Below are 26,424 nucleotides of genomic sequence, written 5' to 3'. Positions count from 1 at the left end.
AGTTGTGTGCTCTTCAAAGAGAAAGCTACTTTTGCTGTGTCTTTGGGTTCGAGGGGAAATGGGAGTCCTCTTCAGTCAGCAGGGACGACACCTGAGTCCTCTGCAGTCCTCTTGTCTGCCTCTGAGGGTGAAATGAGAGTGGTCCCTGTCATCATGAGCCATGTCTGAAAGAATTATTCACATTCCCTACGAAAATAGACGGGTGAAATAGCAAAAGGTGTGTCTTCTTTTGGAGCATGGACGGTTTCAAAGCCCACCTCATACCACTAAGTATTTTGCTGAACACGAGCAGTTGTGTGTGCAGCCTGTGTTTGGGTGATATTTTTGTCGTGTGTGTGTGTGTGTGTGTGTGTGTGTCTGTGTGTGTGTGTCTGTATTTCTGTCTCCATTCCTGAGCAGCAAATCTTTTTTCCTCTTTAAGCATGTTACTCACAACTGTGGATGAAGCCCAGCACTCCTGAAAACACAATCCATGTATGGTTGAAGGAAATTTTCTTGGTGATGAGTGAGAGGTTGGTGACTGAAACCAGCTCATTTCCCATTGACCACTGAGGTCACATCTCTCAGGTGAGAACCAAAGTGAGAATTTGAACCAGGGACATTCTCCTTAGAGACAATGGGCCAAAGACAGTTCCGATGGAATCGAATGTCTTTTCATGTTGACATCCATCCCGTCAAGCCCTCGTTAAGCCATTGAAGTGTCACATTGGGCCTGAAGGAGGCGGTGCACCCTGTGAAATTACACGTCCGAAGATTTGGATTTGATTTCCAGCCCTCTGCCAGTCAGTCTGCCAGGCACTTTCATGTGACAAGCCTTAGGCGAGTCCCTTTCTGTCTCTGATTCCCGATTCCTTCACAGGGATTTATGTGGGCCTTAACGCCCACTGGGAAAAGATCCCTCTGCCAGCTCAGAGCGTGCTTTCTTGGTTTGACTTGTCAATCTGGACTTGAATACACCTTTGGTTTTGGATTGACTCTATTACATCTCCTAGAAATTAACACACAAAACTGACAGCTGATTGTCAAGATGAGAAGCAGTTTTCCAAAATTCAAATTGAACTTAATCCTTTCTTCCTAAAAGAATGCTCAAATCAAGGGGACACAGCTCACTCGTTTTGACTTCATGAGCTATGGCAGGTAGAGACAACTTTTTGAAAATACACAGCTAAAACTGTCCGTGCTTTGAATGCTAGACATGTTTTTCAGAATACACAGCTAAAACGGTCCCCGCTTTAAGTGCTAAACCACTTAAAGCGTGGACCGTTTTAGCTGTGTATTTTGAAAAAGTTGTGTGCTCTTCAAAGAGAAAGCTACTTTTGCTGTGTCTTTGGGTTCGAGGGGAAATGGGAGTCCTCTTCAGTCAGCAGGGACGACACCTGAGTCCTTTGCAGTCCTCTTGTCTGCCTCTGAGGGTGAAATGAGAGTGGTCCCTGTCATCATGAGCCATGTCTGAAAGAATTATTCACATTCCCTACGAGAATAGACGGGTGAAATAGCAAAAGGTGTGTCTTCCTTTGGAGCATGGACGGGTTCAAAGCCCACCTCATACCACTAAGTATTTTGCTGAACACGAGCAGTTGTGTGTGCGGCCTGTGTTTGGGTGATTTTTGTGTCATGTTTGTGTGTGTGAGTGTGTGTGTGTGTGTGTGTGTGTGTGTGTGTGTCTGTGTCTGTGTGTGTCTGTATTTCTCTCTCCATTCCTGAGCAGCAAATCTTTTTTCCTCTTTTAGCATGTTACTCACAACTGTGGAGGAAGACCAGCACTCCTGAAAACACAATCCATGTATGGTTGAAGGAAACTTTCTTGGTGATGAGTGAGAGGTTGGTGACTGAAACCAGCTCATTTCCAATTGACCACTGAGGTCACATCTCTCAGGTGAGAAGCAAAGTGAGAATTTGAACCAGGCACATTCTCCTTAGAGACAACGGGCCAAAGACAGGTCCGACGGAATCGAATGTCTTTTCATGTTGACATCCATCCCGTCAAGCGTTTGTTAAGCCAATGAAGTGTCACATTGGGCCTGGGGGAGGCGGTGCACCCTGTGAAATTACACGTCCGAAGATCTGGATTTGATTTCCAGCCCTCTGCCAGTCAGTCTGCCAGGCACTTTCATGTGACAAGCCTTAGGCGAGTCCCTTTCTGTCTCTGATTCCCGATTCCTTCACAGGGATTTATGTGGGCCTTAACGCCCACTGGGAAAAGATCCCTCTGCCAGCTCAGTGCCTGCTTTCTTGGTTTGACTTGTCAATCTGGACTTGAATACACCTTTGGTTTTGGATTGACTCTATTACCTCTCCTAGAAATTAACACACAATACTGACAGCTGACTGACAAGATGAGAAGCAGTTTTCCAAAATTCAAATTGAACTTAATCCTTTCTTCCTAAAAGAATGCTCAAATCAAGGGGACACAGCTCACTCGTTTTGACTTCATGAGCTATGGCAGGTAGAGACAACTTTTTGAAAATACACAGCTAAAACTGTCCGTGCTTGAATGCTAGACATGTTTTTCTGAATACACAGCTAAAACGGTCCCCTCTTTAAGTGCTAAAGCACTTAAAGTTGTGTGCTCTTCAAAGAGAAAGCTACTTTTGCTGTGTCTTTGGGTTCTAGGGGAAATGGGAGTCCTCTTCAGTCAGCAGGGACGACACCTGAGTCCTCTGCAGTCCTCTTGTCTGCCTCTGAGGGTGAAATGAGAGTGGTCCCTGTCATCATGAGCCATGTCTGAAAGAATTATTCACATTCCCTACGAAAATAGACGGGTGAAATAGCAAAAGGTGTGTCTTCCTTTGGAGCATGGACGGTTTCAAAGCCCACCTCATACCACTAAGTATTTTGCTGAACACGAGCAGTTGTGTGTGCGGCCTGTGTTTGGGTGATTTTTTTGTCGTGTGTGTGTGTGTGTGTGTGTGTGTGTGTGTGTGTCTGTGTGTGTGTGTCTGTATTTCTGTCTCCATTCCTGAGCAGCAAATCTTTTTTCCTCTTTTAGCATGTTACTCACAACTGTGGATGAAGCCCAGCACTCCTGAAAACACAATCCATGTATGGTTGAAGGAAATTTTCTTGGTGATGAGTGAGAGTTTGGTGACTGAAACCAGCTCATTTCCCATTGACCACTGAGGTCACAACTCTCAGGTGAGAAGCAAAGTGAGAATTTGAACCAGGCACATTCTCCTTAGAGACAATGGGCCAAAGACAGTTCCGATGGAATCGAATGTCTTTTCATGTTGACATCCATCCCGTCAAGCCCTCGTTAAGCCATTGAAGTGTCACATTGGGCCTGAAGGAGGCGGTGCACCCTGTGAAATTACACGTCCGAAGATTTGGATTTGATTTCCAGCCCTCTGCCAGTCAGTCTGCCAGGCACTTTCATGTGACAAGCCTTAGGCGAGTCCCTTTCTGTCTCTGATTCCCGATTCCTTCACAGGGATTTATGTGGGCCTTAACGCCCACTGGGAAATGATCCCTGTGCCAGCTCAGTGCCTGCTTTCTTGGTTTGACTTGTCAACCTGGACTTGAATACACCTTTGGTTTTGGATTGACTCTATTACCTCTCCTAGAAATTAACACACAAAACTGACAGCTGATTGACAAGATGAGAAGCAGTTTTCCAAAATTCAAATTGAACTTAATCCTTTCTTCCTAAAAGAATGCTCAAATCAAGGGGACACAGCTCACTCGTTTTGACTTCATGAGCTATGGCAGGTAGAGACAACTTTTTGAAAATACACAGCTAAAACTGTCCGTGCTTTGAATGCTAGACATGTTTTTCAGAATACACAGCTAAAACGGTCCCCGCTTTAAGTGCTAAAGCACTTAAAGCGGGGACCGTTTTAGCTGTGTATTTTGAAAAAGTTGTGTGCTCTTCAAAGAGAAAGCTACTTTTGCTGTGTCTTTGGGTTCGAGGGGAAATGGGAGTCCTCTTCAGTCAGCAGGGACGACACCTGAGTCCTTTGCAGTCCTCTTGTCTGCCTCTGAGGGTGAAATGAGAGTGGTCCCTGTCATCATGAGCCATGTCTGAAAGAATTATTCACATTCCCTACGAGAATAGACGGGTGAAATAGCAAAAGGTGTGTCTTCCTTTGGAGCATAGACGGGTTCAAAGCCCACCTCATACCACTAAGTATTTTGCTGAACACGAGCAGTTGTGTGTGCGGCCTGTGTTTGGGTGATTTTTGTGTCGTGTGTGTGTGTGTGTGTGTGTCTGTGTGTCTGTGTGTGTGTGTCTGTATTTCTGTCTCCATTCCTGAGCAGCAAATCTTTTTTCCTCTTTTAGCATGTTACTCACAACTGTGGATGAAGCCCAGCACTCCTGAAAACACAATCCATATGGTTGAAGGAAATTTTCTTGGTGATGAGTGAGAGGTTGGTGACAGAAACCAGCTCATTTCCCATTGACCACTGAGGTCACATCTCTCAGGTGAGAAGCAAAGTGAGAATTTGAATCAGGCACATTTTCCTTAGAGACAATGGGCCAAAGACAGGTCTGATGGAATCGAATGTCTTTTCATATTGACATCCATCCCGTCAAGCCCTCGTTAAACCATTGAAGTGTCACATTGGGCCTGGGGGAGGCGGTGCACCCTGTGAAATTACACGTCCGAAGATTTGGATTTGATTTCCAGCCCTCTGCCAGTCAGTCTGCCAGGCACTTTCATGTGACAAGCCTTAGGCGAGTCCCTTTCTGTCTCTGATTCCCGATTCCTTCACAGGGATTTATGTGGGCCTTAACGCCCACTGGGAAAAGATCCCTCTGCCAGCTCAGTGCCTGCTTTCTTGGTTTGACTTGTCAATCTGGAATTGAATACACCTTTGGTTTTGGATTGACTCTATTACCTCTCCTAGAAATTAACACACAATACTGACAGCTGACTGACAAGATGAGAAGCAGTTTTCCAAAATTCAAATTGAACTTAATCCTTTCTTCCTAAAAGAATGCTCAAATCAAGGGGACACAGCTCACTCGTTTTGACTTCATGAGCTATGGCAGGTAGAGACAACTTTTTGAAAATACACAGCTAAAACTGTCCGTGCTTGAATGCTAGACATGTTTTTCTGAATACACAGCTAAAACGGTCCCCTCTTTAAGTGCTAAAGCACTTAAAGTTGTGTGCTCTTCAAAGAGAAAGCTACTTTTGCTGTGTCTTTGGGTTCTAGGGGAAATGGGAGTCCTCTTCAGTCAGCAGGGACGACACCTGAGTCCTTTGCAGTCCTCTTGTCTGCCTCTGAGGGTGAAATGAGAGTGGTCCCTGTCATCATGAGCCATGTCTGAAAGAATTATTCACATTCCCTACGAGAATAGACGGGTGAAATAGCAAAAGGTGTGTCTTCCTTTGGAGCATAGACGGGTTCAAAGCCCACCTCATACCACTAAGTATTTTGCTGAACACGAGCAGTTGTGTGTGCGGCCTGTGTTTGGGTGATTTTTGTGTCGTGTGTGTGTGTGTGTGTGTGTGTGTTTGTCTGTGTGTGTGTGTCTGTATTTCTGTCTCCATTCCTGAGCAGCAAATCTTTTTTCCTCTTTTAGCATGTTACTCACAACTGTGGATGAAGCCCAGCACTCCTGAAAACACAATCCATGTATGGTTGAAGGAAACTTTCTTGGTGATGAGTGAGAGGTTGGTGACTGAAACCAGCTCATTTCCCATTGACCACTGAGGTCACATCTCTCAGGTGAGAAGCAAAGTGAGAATTTGAACCAGGCACATTCTCCTTAGAGACAACGGGCCAAAGACAGGTCCGATGGAATCGAATGTCTTTTCATGTTGACATCCATCACGTCAAGCACTCGTTAAGGCATTGAAGTGTCACATTGGGCCTGGGGGAGGCGGTGCACCCTGTGAAATTACACGCCCGAAGTTTTGGATTTGATTTCCAGCCCTCTGCCAGTCAGTCTGCCAGGCACTTTCATGTGACAAGCCTTAGGAGAGTCCCTTTCTGTCTCTGATTCCCGATTCCTTCACAGGGATTTATGTGGGCCTTAACGCCCACTGGGAAAAGATCCCTCTGCCAGCTCAGTGCCTGCTTTCTTGGTTTGACTTGTCAATCTGGACTTGAATACACCTTTGGTTTTGGATTGACTCTATTACCTCTCCTAGAAATTAACACACAAAACTGACAGCTGATTGACAAGATGAGAAGCAGTTTTCCAAAATTCAAATTGAACTTAATCCTTTCTTACTAAAAGAATGCTCAAATCAAGGGGACACAGCTCACTCGTTTTGACTTCATGAGCTATGGCAGGTAGAGACAACTTTTTGAAAATACACAGCTAAAACTGTCCGTGCTTTGTATGCTAGACCTGTTTTTCAGTTTAAAGTGCTTTAGCACTTAAAGCGGGACCGTTTTAGCTGTGTATTTTGAAAAAGTTGTGTGCTCTTCAAAGAGAAAGCTACTTTTGCTGTGTCTTTGGATTCGAGGGGAATTGGGAGTCCTCTTCAGTCCGTAGGGACGACACCTGAGTCCTTTGCAGTCCCCTTGTCTGCCTCTGAGGGTGAAATGAGTGTGGTCCCTGTCATCATGAGCCATATCTGAAAGAATAATTCACATTCTCTACGAGAATAGACGGGTGAAATAGCAAAAGGTGTGTCTTCCTTTGGAGCATGGACGGGTTCAAAGCCCACCTCATACCACTAAGTATTTTGCTGAACACGAGCAGTTGTGTGTGCGGCCTGTGTTTGAGTAATTTTTGTGTCATGTGTGTGTGTGTTTGTGTGTGTGTCTGTGTGTGTGTGTCTGTATTTCTGTCTCCATTCCTGAGCAGCAAATCTTTTTTCCTCTTTTAGCATGTTACTCACAACTGTGGATGAAGCCCAGCACTCCTGAAAACACAATCCATATGGTTGAAGGAAATTTTCTTGGTGATGAGTGAGAGGTTGGTGACTGAAACCAGCTCATTTCCCATTGACCACTGAGGTCACATCTCTCAGGTGAGAAGCAAAGTGAGAATTTGAATCAGGCACATTTTCCTTAGAGACAATGGGCCAAAGACAGGTCTGATGGAATCGAATGTCTTTTCATATTGACATCCATCCCGTCAAGCCCTCGTTAAACCATTGAAGTGTCACATTGGGCCTGGGGGAGGCGGTGCACCCTGTGAAATTACACGTCCGAAGATTTGGATTTGATTTCCAGCCCTCTGCCAGTCAGTCTGCCAGGCACTTTCATGTGACAAGCCTTAGGCGAGTCCCTTTCTGTCTGTGATTCTTGATTCCTTCACAGGGATTTATGTGGGCCTTAACGCTTACTGGGAAAAGATCCCTCTGCCAGCTCAGTGCCTGCTTTCTTGGTTTGACATGTCAATCTGGACTTGAATACACCTTTGGTTTTGGATTGACTCTATTACCTCTCCTAGAAATTAACACACAAAACTGACAGCTGATTGACAAGATGAGAAGCAGTTTTCCAAAATTCATATTGAACTTAGTCCTTTCTTACTATAAGAATGCTCAAATCAAGGGGACACAGCTCACTCGTTTTGACTTCATGAGCTATGTCAGGTAGAGAAAACTTTTTGAAAATACACAACTAAAACTGTCCGTGCTTTGAATGCTAGACATGTTTTTCAGAATACACAGCTAAAACGGTCCCCTCTTTAAGTGCTAAACCACTTAAAGTTGTGTGCTCTTCAAAGAGAAAGCTACTTTTGCTGTGTCTTTGGGTTCGAGGGGAAATGGGAGTCCTCTTCAGTCAGCAGGGACGACACCTGAGTCCTCTGCAGTCCTCTTGTCTGCCTCTGAGGGTGAAATGAGAGTGGTCCCTGTCATCATGAGCCATGTCTGAAAGAATTATTCACATTCCCTACGAGAATAGACGGGTGAAATAGCAAAAGGTGTGTCTTCCTTTGGAGCATGGACGGGTTCAAAGCCCACCTCATACCACTAAGTATTTTGCTGAACACTAGCAGTTGTGTGTGCGGCCTGTGTTTGGGTGATTTTTGTGTCATGTGTGTGTGTGTGTGTGTGTGTGTGTGTGTGTGTGTGTCTGTGTGTGTGTGTGTCTGTATTTCTGTCTCCATTCCTGAGCAGCAAATCTTTTTTCCTCTTTTAGCATGTTACTCACAACTGTGGATGAAGACCAGCACTCCTGAAAACACAATCCATGTATGGTTGAAGGAAACTTTCTTGGTGATGAGTGAGAGGTTGGTGACTGAAACCAGCTCATTTCCCATTGACCACTGAGGTCACATCTCTTAGGTGAGAAGCAAAGTGAGAATTTGAACCAGGCACATTCTCCTTAGAGACAACGGGCCAAAGAGAGGTCCGATGGAATCGAATGTCTTTTCATGTTGACATCCATCCCGTCAAGCCCTCGTAAAGCCATTGAAGTGTCACATTGGGCCTGGGGGAGGCGGTGCACCTTGTGAAATTACACCGCCGAAGATTTGGATTTGATTTCCAGCCCTCTGCCAGTCAGTCTGCCAGGCACTTTCATGTGACAAGCCTTAGGCGAGTCCCTTTCTGTCTCTGATTCCCGATTCCTTCACAGGGATTTATGTGGGCCTTAACGCCCACTGGGAAAAGATCCCTCTGCCAGCTCAGTGCCTGCTTTCTTGGTTTGACTTGTCAATCTGGACTTGAATACACCTTTGGTTTTGGATTGACTCTATTACCTCTCCTAGAAATTAACACACAAAACTGACAGCTGATTGACAAGATGAGAAGCAGTTTTCCAACATTCAAATTGAACTTAATCCTTTCTTCCTAAAAGAATGCTCAAATCAAGGGGACACAGCTCACTCGTTTTGACTTCATGAGCTATGGCAGGTAGAGACAACTTTTTGAAAATACACAGCTAAAACTGTCCGTGCTTTGAATGCTAGACATGTTTTTCAGAATACACAGCTAAAACGGTTCCCGCTTTAAGTGCTAAAGCACTCAAAGCGGTACCTTTTTAGCTGTGTATTTTGAAAAAGTTGTGTGCTCTTCAAAGAGAAAGCTACTTTTGCTGTGTCTTTGGGTTCGAGGGGAATTGGGAGACCTCTTCAGTCAGCAGGGACGACACCTGAGTCCTTTGCAGTCCTCTTGTGTGCCTCTGAGGGTGAAATGAGAGTGGTCCCTGTCATCATGAGCCATGTCTGAAAGAATTATTCACATTCCCTACGAGAATAGACGGGTGAAATAGCAAAAGGTGTGTCTTCCTTTGGAGCATGGACGGGTTCAAAGCCCACCTCATAACACTAAGTATTTTGCTGAACACGAGCAGTTGTGTGTGCGGCCTGTGTTTGGGTGATTTTTGTGTCTTGTGTGTGTGTGTGTGTGTATGTGTGTGTGTGTGTGTGTGTCTGTATTTCTGTCTCCATTCCTGAGCAGCAAATCTTTTTTCCTCTTTTAGCATGTTACTCACAACTGTGGATGAAGCCCAGCACTCCTGAAAACACAATCCATGTATGGTTGAAGGAAATTTTCTTCGTGATGAGTGAGAGGTTGGTGACTGAAACCAGCTCATTTCCCATTGACCACTGAGGTCACATCTCTCAGTTGAGAAGCAAAGTGAGAATTTGAACCAGGCACATTCTCCTTAGAGACAATGGGCCAAAGACAGTTCCGATGGAATCGAATGTCTTTTCATGTTGACATCCATCCCGTCAAACCCTCGTTAAGCCATTGAAGTGTCACATTGGGCATGAAGGAGGCGGTGCACCCTGTGAAATTACACGTCCGAAGATTTGGATTTGATTTCCAGCCCTCTGCCAGTCAGTCTGCCAGGCACTTTCATGTGACAAGCCTTAGGCGCGTCCCTTTCTGTGTCTGATTCCCGATTCCTTCACAGGGATTTATGTGGGCCTTAACGCCCACTGGGAAAAGATCCCTCTGCCAGCTCAGTGCCTGCTTTCTTGGTTTGACTTGTCAACCTGGACTTGAATACACCTTTGGTTTTGGATTGACTCAATTACCTCTCCTAGAAATTAACACACAAAACTGACAGCTGATTGCCAAGATGAGAAGCAGTTTTCCAAAATTCAAATTGAACTTAATCTTTTCTTCATAAAAGAATGGTCAAATCAAGGGGACACAGCTCACTCGTTTTGACTTCATGAGCTATGGCAGGTAGAGACAACTTTTTGAAAATACACAGCTAAAACTGTCCGTGCTTTGAATGCTAGACATGTTTTTCAGAATACACAGCTAAAACGGTCCCCGCTTTAAGTGTTAAAGCACTTAAAGCGGGGACCGTTTTAGCTGTGTATTTTGAAAAATTTGTGTGCTCTTCAAAGTGAAAGCTACTTTTGCTCTGTCTTTGGGTTAGAGGGGAAATGGGAGTCCTCTTCAGTCAGCAGGGACGACACCTGAGTCCTTTGCAGTCCTCTTGTCTGCCTCTGAGGGTGAAATGAGAGTGGTCCCTGTCATCATGAGCCATGTCTGAAAGAATTATTCACATTCCCTACGAGAATAGACGGGTGAAATAGCAAAAGGTGTGTCTTCCTTTGGAGCATGGACGGGTTCAAAGCCCACCTCATACCAATAAGTATTTTGCTGAACACGAGCAGTTGTGTGTGCGGCCTGTGTTTGGGTGATTTTTGTGTCATGCGTGTGTGTGTGTGTGTGTGTGTGTGTGTGTTTGTTTCTGTGTGTGTGTGTCTGTATTTCTGTCTCCATTCCTGAGAAGGAAATCATTTTTCCTCTTTTAGCATGTTACTCACAACTGTGGATGAAGCCCAGCACTCCTGAAAACACAATCCATGTATGGTTGAAGGAAATTTTCTTGGTGATGAGTGAGAGGTTGGTGACTGAAACCAGCTCATTTCCCATTGACCACTGAGGTCACATCTCTCAGGTGAGAAGCAAAGTGAGAATTTGAACCAGGCACATTCTCCTTAGAGACAATGGGCCAAAGACAGGTCCGATGGAATCGAATGTCTTTTCATGTGGACATCCATCCCGTCAAGCCCTCGTTAAGCCATTGAAGTGTCACATTGGGCCTGGGGGAGGCGGTGCACCTTGTGAAATTACACGTCCGAAGATTTGGATTTGATTTCCAGCCCTCTGCCAGTCAGTCTGCCAGGCACTTTCATGTGACAAGCCTTAGGCGAGTCCCTTTCTGTCTCTGATTCCCGATTCCTTCACAGGGATTTATGTGGGCCTTAACGCCCACTGGGAAAAGATCCCTCTGCCAGCTCAGTGCCTGCTTTCTTGGTTTGACTTGTCAATCTGGACTTGAATACACCTTTGGTTTTGGATTGACTCTATTACCTCTCCTAGAAATTAACACACAAAACTGACAGCTGATTGACAAGATGAGAAGCAGTTTTCCAAAATTCAAATTGAACTTAATCCTTTCTTACTAAAATAATGCTCAAATCAAGGGGACACAGCTCACTCGTTTTGACTTCATGAGCTATGGCAGGTAGAGACAACTTTCTGAAAATACTCAGCTAAAACTGTCCGTGCTTTGAATGCTAGACATGTTTTTCAGAATACACAGCTAAAACGGTCCCCGCTTTAAGTGCTAAATCACTTAAAGCGGGGACCGTTTTAGCTGTGTATTTTGAAAAAGTTGTGTGCTCTTCAAAGAGAAAGCTACTTTTGCTGTGTCTTTGGGTTCGAGGGGAAATGGGAGTCCTCTTCAGTCAGCAGGGACGACACCTGAGTCCTTTGCAGTCCTCTTGTCTGCCTCTGAGGGTGAAATGAGAGTGGTCCCTGTCATCATGAGCCATGTCTGAAAGAATTATTCACATTCCCTACGAGAATAGACGGGTGAAATAGCAAAAGGTGTGTCTTCCTTTGGAGCATGGACGGGTTCAAAGCCCACCTCATAACACTAAGTATTTTGCTGAACACGAGCAGTTGTGTGTGCGGCCTGTGTTTGGGTGATTTTTGTGTCGTGTGTGTGTGTGTGTGTGTATGTGTTTGTGTCTGTGTGTGTGTGTGTCTGTATTTCTGTCTCCATTCCTGAGCAGCAAATCTTTTTTCCTCTTTTAGCATGTGACTCACAACTGTGGATGAAGCCCAGCACTCCTGAAAACACAATCCATATGGTTGAAGGAAATTTTCTTGGTGATGAGTGAGAGGTTGGTGACTGAAACCAGCTCATTTCCCATTGACCACTGAGGTCACATCTCTCAGGTGAGAAGCAAAGTGAGAATTTGAATCAGGCACATTCTCCTTAGAGACAATGGGCCAAAGACAGGTCCGATGGAATTGAATGTCTTTTCATGTTGACATCCATCCCGTCAAGCGCTCGTTAAACCATTGAAGTGTCACATTGGGCCTGGGGGAGGCGGTGCACCCTGTGAAATTACACGTCCGAAGATTTGGATTTGATTTCCAGCCCTCTGCCAGTCAGTCTGCCAGGCACTTTCATGTGACAAGCCTTAGGCGAGTCCCTTTCTGTCTCTGATTCCCGATTCCTTCACAAGGATTTATGTGGGCCTTAACGCTTACTGGGAAAAGATCCCTCTGCCAGCTCAGTGCCTGCTTTCTTGGTTTGACTTGTCAATCTGGACTTGAATACACCTTTGGTTTTGGATTGACTCTATTACCTCTCCTAGAAATTAACACACAAAACTGACAGCTGATTGACAAGATGAGAAGCAGTTTTCCAAAATTCAAATTGAACTTAATCCTTTCTTACTAAAAGAATGCTCAAATCAAGGGGACAGAGCTCACTCGTTTTGACTTCATGAGCTATGGCAGGTAGAGACAACTTTTTGAAAATACACAACTAAAACTGTCCGTGCTTTGAATGCTAGACATGTTTTTCAGAATACACAGCTAAAACGGTCCCCTCTTTAAGTGCTAAAGCACTTAAAGTTGTGTGCTCTTCAAAGAGAAAGCTACTTTTGCTGTGTCTTTGGGTTCGAGGGGAAATGGGAGTCCACTTCAGTCAGCAGGGACGACACCTGAGTCCTCTGCAGTCCTCTTGTCTGCCTCTGAGGGTGAAATGAGAGTGGTCCCTGTCATCATGAGCCATGTCTGAAAGAATTATTCACATTCCCTACGAGAATAGACGGGTGAAATAGCAAAAGGTGTGTCTTCCTTTGGAGCATGGACGGTTTCATAGCCCACCTCATACCACTAAGTATTTTGCAGAACACTAGCAGTTGTGTGTGCGGCCTGTGTTTGGGTGATTTTTGTGTCGTGTGTGGGTGTGTGTGTCTGTGTGTGTGTGTGTGTGTGTCTGTGTGTGTGTGTGTGTCTGTATTTCTGTCTCCATTCCTGAGCAGCAAATCTTTTTTCCTCTTTTAGCATGTTACTCACAACTGTGGATGAAGACCAGCACTCCTGAAAACACAATCCATGTATGGTTGAAGGAAACTTTCTTGGTGATGAGTAAGAGGTTGGTGACTGAAACCAGCTCATTTCCCATTGACCACTGAGGTCACATCTCTCAGGTGAGAAGCAAAGTGAGAATTTGAACCAGGCACATTCTCCTTAGAGACAACGGGCCAAAGACAGGTCCGATGGAATCGAATGTCTTTTCATGTTGACATCCATCCCGTCAAGCCCTCGTTAAGCCATTGAAGTGTCACATTGGGCATGAAGGAGGCGGTGCACCCTGTGAAATTACACGTCCGAAGATTTGGATTTGATTTCCAGCCCTCTGCCAGTCAGTCTGCCAGGCACTTTCATGTGACAAGCCTTAGTCGAGTCCCTTTCTGTCTCTGATTCCCGATTCCTTCACAGGGATTTATGTGGGCCTTAACGCCCACTGGGAAAAGATCCCTCTGGCAGCTCAGTGCCTGCTTTCTTGGTTTGACTTGTCAACCTGGACTTGAATACACCTTTGGTTTTGGATTGACTCTATTACCTCTCCTAGAAATTAACACACAAAACTGACAGCTGATTGACAAGATGAGAAGCAGTTTTCCAAAATTCAAATGAACTTAATCCTTTCTTCCTAAAAGAATGCTCAAATCAAGGTGACACAGCTCACTCGTTTTGACTTCATGAGCTATGGCAGGTAGAGACAACTTTTTGAAAATACACAGCTAAAACTGTCCGTGCTTTGAATGCTAGACATGTATTTCAGGATACAGAGCTAAAGCGGGGATCGTTTTAGCTGTGTATTTTGAAAAAGTTGTGTGCTCTTCAAAGAGAATGCTACTTTTTCTGTGCCTTTGGATTTGAGGGGAAATGGGAGTCCTCCTCAGTCAGCAGGGACGACACATGAGTCCTTTGCAGTCCTCTTGTCTGCCTCTGAGGGTGAAATGAGAGTGGTCCCAGTCATCATGAGCCATGTCTGAAAGAATTGTTCACATTCCCTACGAGAATAGATGGGTGAAATAGCAAAAGGTGTGTCTTCCTTTGGAGCATGGACGGGTTCAAAGCCCACCTCATACCACTAAGTATTTTGCTGAACACGAGCAGTTGTGTGTGCGGCCTGTGTTTGGGTGATTTTTCTGTCATGTGCGTGTGTGTGTGTGTGTGTGTGTGTCTGTGTGTGTTTGTCTGTATTTCTGTCTCCATTCCTGAGCAGCAAATCTTTTTTCCTCTTTTAGCATGTTACTCACAACTGTGGATGAAGCCCAGCACTCCTGAAAACACAATCCATGTATGGTTGAAGGAAATTTTCTTGGTGATGAGTGAGAGGTTGGTGACTGAAACCAGCTCATTTCCCATTGACCACTAAAAACACATCTCTCAGGTAAGAAGCAAAGTGAGAATTTGAACCAGGCACATTCTCCTTAGAGACAATGGGCCAAAGACAGGTCCGATGGAATCGAATGTCTTTTCATGTTGACATCCATCCCGTCAAGCCCTCGTTAAGCCATTGAAGTGTCACATTGGCCTGGGGGAGGTGGTGCACCCTGTGAAATTACACGTCCGAAGATTTGGACTTGATTTCCAGCCCTCTGCCAGTCAGTCTGCAAGGCACTTTCATGTGACAAGCCTTAGGCGAGTCCCTTTCTGTCTCTGATTCCCGATTCCTTCACAGGGATTTATGTGGGCCTTAACGCCCACTGGGAAAAGATCCCTCTGCCAGCTCAGTGCCTGCTTTCTTGGTTTGACTTGTCAATCTGGACTTGAATACACTTTTGGTTTTGGATTGTCTCTATTACCTCTCCTAGAAATTAACACACAAAACTGACAGCTGATTGACAAGATGAGAAGCAGTTTTCCAAAATTCAAATTGAACTTAATCCTTTCTTCCGAAAAGAATGCTCAAATCAAGGGGACACAGCTCACTCGTTTTGACTTCATGAGCTATGGCACGTAGAGACAACTTTTTGAAAATACACAGCTAAAACTGTCCGTGCTTTGAATGCTAGACATGTTTTTCAGAATACACAGCTAAAGCGGGGACCGTTTTAGCTGTGTATTTTGAAAAAGTTGTGTGCTCTTCAAAGAGAAAGCTACTTTTGCTGTGTCTTTGGGTTCGAGGGGAAATGGGAGTCCTCTTCAGTCAGCAGGGACGACACCTGAGTCCTTTGCAGTCCTCTTGTCTGCCTCTGAGGGTGAAATGAGAGTGGTCCCTGTCATCATGAGCCATGTCTGAAAGAATTATTCACATTCCCTATGAGAATAGACGGGTGAAATAGCAAAAGTTGGGTCTTCCTTTGGAGCATGGACAAGTTCAAAGCCCACCTCATACCACTAAGTATTTTGCTGAACACGAGCAGTTGTGTGTACGGCCTGTGTTTGGGTGATTTTTGTGTAATATGTGTGTGTGTGTGAGTGTGTGTGTGTGTTTGTCTGTGTGTGTGTGTCTGTATTTCTGTCTCCATTCCTGAGCAGCAAATCTTTTTTCCTCTTTTAGCATGTTACTCACAACTGTGGATGAAGCCCAGCACTCCTGAAAACACAATCCATGTATGGTTGAAGGAAATTTTCTTGGTGATGAGTGAGAGGTTGGTGACTGAAACCAGCTCGTTTCCCATTGACCACTGAGGTCACATCTCTCAGGTGAGAAGCAAAGTGAGAATTTGAACCAGGCACATTCTCCTTAGAGACAATGGGCCAAAGACAGGTCCGATGGAATCGAATGTCTTTTCATGTTGACATCCATCCCGACAAGCCCTCATTAAGCCATTGATGTGTCACATTGGGCCTGGGGGAGGCGGTGCCCCCTGTGAAATTACACGTCCGAAGATTTGGATTTGATTTCCAGTACTCTGCCAGTCAGTCTGCCAGGCACTTTCATGTGACAAGCCTTAGGCGAATCCCTTTCTGTCTCTGATTCCCGATTCCTTCACAGGGATTTATGTGGGCCTTAACGCCCACTGGGAAAAGATCCCTCTGCCAGCTCAGTGCCTGCTTTCTTGGTTTGACTTGTCAATCTGGACTTGAATACACCTTTGGTTTTGGATTGACTCTATTACCTCTCCTAGAAATTAACACACAAAACTGACAGCTGATTGACAAGATGAGAAGCAGTTTTCCAAAATTCAAATTGAACTTAATCCTTTCTTACTAAAAGAATGCTCAAATCAAGGGGACACAGCTCACTCGTTTTGACTTCATGAGCTATGGCAGGTAGAGACAACTTTTTGAAAATACACAGCTAAAACTGTCCGTGCTTCGAATGCTAGACATGTTTTTCAGAATACACAGTCAAAACGGTCCCCGCTTTAAGTGCTTTAGCACTTAAAGCGGGGACCGTTTTAGCTGTGTATTTTGAAAAAGTTGTGTGCTCTTCAAAGAGAAAGCTACTTTTGCTGTGTCTCTGGGTTCGAGGGGAAATGGGAGTCCTCTTCAGTCAGCAGGGACGACACCTGAGTCCTTTGCAGTCCTCTTGTCTGCCTCTGAGGGTGAAATGAGAGTGGTCCCTGTCATCATGAGCCATGTCTGAAAGAATTATTCACATTCACTACGAGAATTAACGGGTGAAATAGCAAAAGGTGTGTCTTCCTTTGGAACATGGACGGGTTCAAATCCCACCTCATACCACTAAGTATTTTGCTGAACACGAGCAGTTGTGTGTGCGGCCTGTGTTTGGGTGATTTTTGTGTCATGTGTGTGTGTATGAGTGTGTGTGTGTGTGTGTGTGTGTGGGTGTCTGTGTGTGTGTGTCTGTATTTCTGTCTCCATTCCGGAGCAGTAAATCTTTTTTCCTCTTTTAGCATGTTACTCACAACTGTGGATGAAGCCCAGCACTCCTGAAAACACAATCCATGTATGGTTGAAGGAAATTTTCTTGGTGATGAGTGAGAGGTTGGTGACTGAAACCAGCTCATTTCCCAATGACCACTGAGGTCACATTTCTCAGGTGAGAATCAAAGTGAGAATTTGATCCAGGCACATTCTCCTTAGAGACAATGGGCCAAAGACAGGTCCGATGGAATCGAATGTCTTTTCATGTTGACATCCATCCCGTCAAGCCCTCGTTAAGCCATTGAAGTGTCACATTGGGCCTGGCGGAGGCGGTGCACCCTGTGAAATTACACGTCCGAAGATTTGGATTTGATTTCCAGCCCTCTGCCAGTCAGTCTGCCAGGCACTTTCATGTGACAAGCCTTAGGCGAGTCCCTTTATGTCTCTGATTCCCGATTCCTTCACAGGGATTTATGTGGGCCTTAACGCCCACTGGGAAAAGATCCCTCTGCCAGCTCAGTGCCTGCTTTCTTGGTTTGACTTGTCAATCTGGACTTGAATACACCTTTGGTTTTGGATTGACTCTATTACCTCTCCTAGAAATTAACACACAAAACTGACAGCTGATTGACAAGATGAGAAGCAGTTTTCCAAAATTCAAATTGAACTTAATCCTTTCTTACTAAAAGAATGCTCAAATCAAGGGGACACAGCTCACTCGTTTTGACTTCATGAGCTATGGCAGGTAGAGGAAACTTTTTGAAAATACACAGCTAAAACTGTCCGTGCTTTGAATGCTAGACATGTTTTTCAGTTTTAAGTGCTTTAGCAGTTAAAGCGGGACCGTTGTAGCTGTGTATTTTGAAAAAGTTGTGTGCTCTTCAAAGAGAAAGCTACTTTTGCTGTGTCTTTGGGTTCGAGGGGAAATGGGAGTCCTCTTCAGTCAGCAGGGACGACACCTGAGTCCTTTGCAGTCCTCTTGTCTGCCTCTGAGGGTGAAATGAGAGTGGTCCCTGTCATCATGAGCCATGTCTGAAAGAATTATTCACATTCCGTATGAGAATAGACGGGTGAAATAGCAAAAGTTGGGTCTTCCTTTGGAGCATGGACAAGTTCAAAGCCCACCTCATACCACTAAGTATTTTGCTGAACACGAGCAGTTGTGTGTACGGCCTGTGTTTGGGTGATTTTTGTGTAATATGTGTGTGTGTGTGAGTGTGTGTGTGTGTGTGTCTGTGTGTGTGTGTCTGTATTTCTGTCTCCATTCCTGAGCAGCAAATCTTTTTTCCTCTTTTAGCATGTTACTCAAAACTGTGGATGAAGCCCAGCACTCCTGAAAACACAATCCATGTATGGTTGAAGGAAATTTTCTTGGTGATGAGTGAGAGGTTGGTGACTGAAACCAGCTCATTTCCCATTGACCACTGAGGTCACATCTCTCAGGTGAGAAGCAAAGTGAGAATTTGAACCAGGCACATTCTCCTTAGAGACAATGGGCCAAAGACAGGTCCGATGGAATGGAATGTCTTTTCATGTTGACATCCATCCCGTCAAGCCCTCGTTAAGCCATTGAAGTGTCACATTGGGCCTGGGGGAGGCGGTGCACCCTGTGAAATTACACGTCCGAAGATTTGGATTTGATTTCCAGCCCTCTGCCAGTCAGTCTGCCAGGCACTTTCATGTGACAAGCCTTAGGCGAGTCCCTTTCTGTCTCTGATTCCCGATTCCTTCACAGGGATTTATGTGGGCCTTAATTCCCACTGGGTAAAGATCCCTCTGCCAGCTCAGTGCCTGCTTTCTTGGTTTGACTTGTCAATCTGGACTTGAATACACCTTTGGTTTTGGATTGACTCTATTACCTCTCCGAGAAATTAACACACAAAACTGACAGCTGATTGACAAGATGAGAAGCAGTTTTCCAAAATTCCAATTGAACTTAATCATTTCTTACTAAAAGAATGCTCAAATCAAGGGGACACAGCTCACTCGTTTTGACTTCATGAGCTATGGCAGGTAGAGACAACTTTTTGAAAATACACAGCTAAAACTGTCCGTGCTTTGAATGCTAGACATGTTTTTCAGAATACACAGCTAAAACGGTCACCGCATAAGTGCTTTAGCACTTAAAGCGGGTACCGTTTTAGATGTGTATTTGAAAAATCGTGTGCTCTTCAAAGAGAAAGCTACTTTTGCTGTGTCTTTGGGTTCGAGGGGAAATGGGAGTCCTCTTCAGTCAGCAGGGACGACACCTGAGTCCTTTGCAGTCCTCTTGTCTGCCTCTGAGGGTGAAATGAGAGTGGTCCCTGTCATCATGAGCCATGTCTGAAAGAATTATTCACATTCCCTACGAGAATAGACGGGTGAAATAGCAAAAGGTGTGTCTTCCTTTGGAGCATGGACGGGTTCAAAGCTCACCTCATACCACTTAGTATTTTGCTGAAAACGAGCAGTTGTGTGTGCGGCCTGTGTTTGGGTGATTTTTGTGTCATGTGTGTGTGTGTGTGTGTGTGTGTGTGTGTGTGTGGCTGTGTGTGTGTGTTTGTATTTCTCTCTCCATCCCTGAGCAGCAAATCTTTTTTCCTCTTTTAGCATGTTACTCACGACTGTGGATGAAGCCCAGCACTCCTGAAAACACAATCCATGTATTGTTGAAGGAAATTTTCTCGGTGATGAGTGAGAGGTTGGTGACTGAAACCAGCTCATTTCCCATTGACCACTGAGGTCGCATCTCTCAGGTGAGAAGCAAAGTGAGAATTTGAACCACGCACATTCTCCTTAGAGACAATGGGCCAAAGACAACTCCGATGGAATCGAATGTCTTTTCATGTTGACATCCATCCCGTCAAGCCCTCGTTAAGCCATTGAAGTGTCACATTGGGCCTGGGGGAGGCGGTACAACCTGTGAAATTACACGGCCGAAGATTTGGATTTGATTTCCAGCCCTCTGCCAGTCAGTCTGCCAGGCACTTTCATGTGACAAGCCTTAGGCGAGTCCCTTTCTGTCTCTGATTCCCGATTCCTTCACAGGGATTTATGTGGGCCTTAACGCCCACTGGGAAAAGATCCCTCTGCCAGCTCAGAGCGTGCTTTCTTGGTTTGACTTGTCAATCTGGACTTGAATACACCTTTGGTTTTGGATTGACTCTATTACCTCTCCTAGAAATTAACACACAAAACTGACAGCTGATTGACAAGATGAGAAGCAGTTTTCCAAAATTCAAATTGAACTTAATCCTTTCTTACTAAAAGAAAGCTCAAATCAAGGGGACACAGCACACTCGTTTAGACTTCATGAGCTATGGTAGGTAGAGACAACTTTTTGAAAATACACAGCTAAAACTGTCCGTGCTTTGAATGCTAGACATGTTTTTCAGAATACACAGCTAAAACGGTCCCCGCTTTAGGTGCTAAGGCACTTAAAGCGGGGACCGTTTTAGCTGTGTATTTTGAAAAAGTTGTGTGCTCTTCAAGGAGAAAGCTACTTTTTCTGTGTCTTTCGGTTCGAGGGGAAATGGGAGTCCTCTTCAGTCAGCAGGGAAGACACCTGAGTCCTTTGCAGTCCTCCTATCTGCCTCTGAGGGTGAAATGAGAGTTGTCCCTGTCATCATGAGCCATGTCTGAAAGAATTATTCACATTCCCTACGAGAATAGACGGGTGAAATAACAAAAGGTGTGTCTTCCTTTGGAGCATGGACGGGTTCAAAGCCCACCTCATACCACTAAATATTTTGCTGAACACGAGCAGTTGTGTGTGCGGCCTGTGTTTGGGTGATTTTTGTGTCATGTGCGTGTGTGTGTGTGTGTGTTTGTGTGTGTGTGTGTCTGTGTGTGTGTGTCTGTATTTCTGTCTCCATTCCTGAGCAGCAAATTTTTTTCCTCTTTTAGCATGTTACTCACAACTGTGGATGAAGCCCAGCACTCCTGAAAACACAATCCATGTATGGTTGGAGGAAATTTTCTTGGTGATGAGTGAGAGGTTGGTGAATGAAACCAGCTCATTTCCCATTGACCACTGAGGTCACATCTCTCAGGTGAGAAACAAAGTGAGAATTTGAACCAGGCACATTCTCCTTAGAGACAATGGGCCAAAGACAGCTCCGATGGAATCGAATGTCTTTTCATGTTGACATCCATCCCGTCAAGCCCTCGTTAAGCCATTGAAGTGTCACATTGGGCCTGGGGGAGGCGGTGCACCCTGTGAAATTACACGTCCGAAGATTTGGATTTGATTTCCAGCCCTCTGCCAGTCAGTCTGCCAGGCACGTTCATGTGACAAGCCTTAGGCGAGTCCCTTTCTGTCTCTGATTCCCGATTCCTTCACAGAGATTTAGGTGGGCCTTAACGCCCACTGGGAAAAGATCCCTCTGCCAGCTCAGTGCCTGCTTTCTTGGTTTGACTTGTCAATCTGGACTTGAATACACCTTTGGTTTTGGATTGACTCTATTACCTCTCCTAGAAATTAACACACAAAACTGACAGCTGATTGACAAGATGAGAAGCAGTTTTCCAAAATTCAAATTGAACTTAATCCTTTCTTACTAAAAGAATGCTCAAATCAAGGGGACACAGCTCACTCGTTTTGACTTCATGAGCTATGGCACGTAGAGGCAACTTTTTGAAAATACACAGCTAAAACTGTCCGTGCTTTGAATGCTAGACATGTTTTTCAGAATACACAGCTAAAACGGTCCCCGCTTTAAGTGCTTAGCACTTAAAGTGGGTACCGTTTTAGCTGTGTATTTTGAAAAAGTTGTGTGCTCTTCAAAGAGAAAGCTACTTTTGCTGTGTCTTTGGGTTCGAGGGGAAATGGGAGTCCTCTTCAGTCAGCAGGGACGACACCTGAGTCCTTTGCAGTCCTCTTGTCTGCCTCTGAGGGTGAAATGAGAGTGGTCCCTGTCATCATAAGCCATGTCTGAAAGAATTATTCACATTCCCTACGAGAATAGACGGGTGAAATAGCAAAAGGTGTGTCTTCCTTTGGAGCATGGACGGGTTCAAAGCCCACCTCATACCACTAAGTATTTTGCTGAACACGAGCAGTTGTGTGTGCGGCCTGTGTTTGGGTGATTTTTGTGTCATGTGTGTGTGTGTGTGTGTGTGTGTGTGTGTCTGTCTGTGTGTGTCTGTATTTCTGTCTCCATTCCTGAGCAGCAAATCTTTTTTCCTCTTTTAGCATGTTACTCACAACTGTGGATGAAGCCCAGCACTCCTGAAAACACAATCCATGTATGGTTGAAGGAAATTTTCTTGGTGATGAGTGAGAGGTTGGTGACAGAAACCAGCTCATTTCCCATTGACCACTGAGGTCACATCTCTCAGGTGAGAAGCAAAGTGAGAATTTGAACCAGGCACATTCTCCTTAGAGACAATGGGCCAAAGACAGGTCCGATGGAATCGAATGTCTTTTCATGTTGACATCCATCCCGTCAAGCCCTCGTTAAGCCATTGAAGTGTCACATTGGGCCTGGGGGAGGCGGTGCACCCTGTGAAATTACACGTCCGAAGATTTGGATTTGATTTCCAGCCCTCTGCCAGTCAGTCTGCCAGGCACTTTCATGTGACAAGCCTTAGGCGAGTCCCTTTCTGTCTCTGATTCCCGATTCCTTCACAGGGATTTAGGTGGGCCTTAACGCCCACTGGGAAAAGATCCCTCTGCCAGCTCAGTGCCTGCTTTCTTGGTTTGACTTGTCAATCTGGACTTGAATACACCTTTGGTTTTGGATTGACTCTATTACCTCTCCTAGAAATTAACACACAAAACTGACAGCTGATTGACAAGATGAGAAGCAGTTTTCCAAAATTCAAATTGAACTTAATCCTTTCTTACTAAAAGAATGCTCAAATCAAGGGGACACAGCTCACTCGTTTTGACTTCATGAGCTATGGCAGGTAGAGGCTTTTTGAAAATACACAGCTAAAACTGTCCGTGCTTTGAATGCTAGACATGTTTTGCAGAATACACAGCTAAAAGGGTCCCCGCTTTAAGTGCTAAATCACTTAAAGCGGGGACCGTTTTAGCTGTGTATTTTGAAAAAGTTGTGTGCTCTTCAAAGAGAAAGCTACTTTTGCTGTGTCTTTGGGTTCGAGGGGAAATGGGAGTCCTCTTCAGTCAGCAGGGACGACACCTGAGTCCTTTGCAGTCCTCCTGTCTGCCTCTGAGGGTGAAATGAGAGTGGTCCCTGTCATCATGAGCAATGTCTGAAAGAATTATTCACATTCCCTACGAGAATAGACGGGTGAAATAGCAAAAGGTGTGTCTTCCTTTGGAGCATGGATGGGTTCAAAGCCCACCTCATACCACTAAGTGTTTTGCTGAACACGAGCAGTTGTGTGTGCGGCCAGTGTTTGGGTGATTTTTGTGTCGTGTGTGTGTGTGTGTGTGTGTGTTTGTGTGTGTGTCTGTGTGTGTGTGTCTGTATTTCTGTCTCCATTCCTGAGCAGCAAATCATTTTTCCTCTTTTAGCATGTTACTCACAACTGTGGATGAAGCCCAGCACTCCTGAAAACACAATCCATGTATGGTTGAAGGAAATTTTCTTGGTGATGAGTGAGAGGTTGGTGACTGAAACCAGCTCATTTCCCATTGACCACTGAGGTCACATCTCTCAGGTGAGAAGCAAAGTGAGAATTTGAACCAGGCACATTCTCCTTAGAGACAATGGGCCAAAGACAGGTCCGATGGAATCGAATGTCTTTTCATGTTGACATCCATCCCGTCAAGCCCTAGTTAAGCCATTGAAGTGTCACATTGGGCCTGGGGGAGGCGGTGCCCCCTGTGAATTTACACGTCCGAAGATTTGGATTTGATTTCCAGCCCTCTGCCAGTCTGTCTGCCAGGCACTTTCATGTGACAAGCCTTAGGCGAGTCCCTTTCTGTCTCTGATTCCCGATTCCTTCACAGGGATTTATGTGGGCCTTAACGCCCACTGGGAAAAGATCCCTCTGCCAGCTCAGTGCCTGCTTTCTTGGTTTGACTTGTCAATCTGGACTTGAATACACCTTTAGTTTTGGATTGACTCTATTACCTCTCCTAGAAATTAACACACAAAACTGACAGCTGATTGACAAGATGAGAAGCAGTTTTCCAAAATTCAAATTGAACTTAATCCTTTCTTACTAAAAGAATGCTCAAATTAAGGGGACACAGCTCACTCGTTTTGACTTCATGAGCTATGGCAGGTAGAGACAACTTTTTGAAAATACACAGCTAAAACTGTCCGTGCTTTGAATGCTAGACATGTTTTTCAGAATACACAGATAAAACGGTCCCCGCTTTAAGTGCTAAAGCACTTAAAGCGGGGACCGTTTTAGCTGTGTATTTTGGAAAAGTTGTGTGCTCTTCAAAGAGAAAGATACTTTTGCTGTGTCTTCAGGTTCGAGCGGAAATGGGAGTCCTCTTCAGTCAGCAGGGACGACACCTGATTCCTTTGCAGTCCTCTTGTCTGCCTCTGAGGGTGAAATGAGTGTGGTCCCTGTCATCATGAGCCATGTCTGAAAGAATTATTCACATTCCCTACGAGAATAGACGGGTGAAATAGCAAAAGGTGTGTCTTCCTTTGGAGCATGGACGGGTTCAAAGCCCACCTCATACCACTAAGTATTTTGCTGAACACGAGCAGTTGTGTGTGCGGCCTGTGTTTGGGTGATTTTTTTGTCATGTGTGTGTGTGTGTGTGTGTGTGTCTGTGTGTGTGTGTCTGTATTTCTGTCTCCATTCCTGAGCAGCAAATCTTTTTTCCTCTTCTGGCATGTTACTCACAACTGTGGATGAAGCCCAGCACTCCTGAAAACACAATCCATGTATGGTTGAAGGAAATTTTCTTGGTGATGAGTGAGAGGTTGGTGACTGAAACCAGCTCATTTCCCATTGACCACTGAGGTCGCATCTCTCAGGTGAGAAGCAAAGTGAGAATTTGAACCAGGCACTTTCTCCTTAGAGACAATGGGCCAAAGACAGGTCCGATGGAATCGAATGTCTTTTCATGTTGACATCCATCCCGTCAAGCCCTCGTTAAGCCATTGAAGTGTCACATTGGGCCTGGGGGAGGCGGTGCACCCTGTGAAATTACACGTCCGAAGATTTGGATTTGATTTCCAGCCCTCTGCCAGTCAGTCTGCCAGGAATTTCATGTGACAAGCCTTAGGCGAGTCCCTTTCTGTCTCTGATTCCCGATTCCTTCACAGGGATTTATGTGGGCCTTAACGCCCACTGGGAAAAGATCCCTCTGCCAGCTCAGTGCCTGCTTTCTTGGTTTGACTTGTCAATCTGGACTTGAATACACCTTTGGTTTTGGATTGACTCTATTACCTCCCCTAGAAATTAACACACAAAACTGACAGCTGATTGACAAGATGAGAAGCAGTTTTCCAAAATTCAAATTGAACTTAATCCTTTCTTCCTAAAAGAATGCTCAAATCAAGGGGACACAGCTCACTCGTTTTGACTTCATGAGCTATGGCAGGTAGAGACAACTTTTTGAAAATACACAGCTAAAACTGTCCGTGCTTTGAATGCTAGACATGTTTTTCAGAATTCACAGCTAAAACGGTCCCCGCTTTAAGTGCTTAGCACTTAAAGAGGGGACCTTTTTAGCTGTGTATTTTGAAAAAGTTGTGTGCTCTTCAAAGAGAAAGCTACTTTTGCTGTGTCTTTGGGTTCGAGGGGAAATGGGAGTCCTCTTCAGTCAGCAGGGACGACACCTGAGTCCTTTGCAGTCCTCTTGTCTGCCTCTGAGGGTGAAATGAGAGTGGTCCCTGTCATCATGAACCATGTCTGAAAGAATTATTCACATTCCCTACGAGAATAGACGGGTGAAATAGCAAAAGTTGTGTCTTCCTTTGGAGCATGGACGGGTTCAAAGCCCACCTCATACCACTAAGTATTTTGCTGAACACGAGCAGTTGTGTGTGCGGCCTGTGTTTGGGTGATTTTTGTGTCATGGGTGTGTGTGTGTGTGTGTGTGTGTGTCTGTGTGTGTGTGTGTCTGTGTTTCTGTTTCCATTCCTGAGCAGCAAATCTTTTTTCCTCTTTTAGCATGTTACTCACAACTGTGGATGAAGCCCAGCACTCCTGAAAACACAATCCATGTATGGTTGAAGGAAATTTTCTTGGTGATGAGTGAGAGGTTGGTGACTGAAACCAGCTCATTTCCCATTGACCACTGAGGTCACATCTCTCAGGTTAGAAGCAAAGTGAGAATTTGAACCAGGCACATTCTCCTTAGAGACAATGGGCCAAAGACAGGTCCGATGGAATCGAATGTCTTTTCATGTTGACATCCATCCCGTCAAGCCCTCGTTAAGCCATTGAAGTGTCACATTGGGCCTGGGGGAGGCGGTGCACCCTGTGAAATTACACGTCCGAAGATTTGGATTTGATTTCCAGCCCTCTGCCAGTCAGTCTGCCAGGCACTTTCATGTGACAAGCCTTAGGCGAGTCCCTTTCTGTCTCT

The sequence above is a fragment of the Saimiri boliviensis genome, chromosome 6, assembly GCF_048565385.1.
Source record: "Saimiri boliviensis isolate mSaiBol1 chromosome 6, mSaiBol1.pri, whole genome shotgun sequence".
Taxonomy (NCBI): domain Eukaryota; kingdom Metazoa; phylum Chordata; class Mammalia; order Primates; family Cebidae; genus Saimiri; species Saimiri boliviensis.
Note: the sequence above shows the minus strand (reverse complement) of the source record.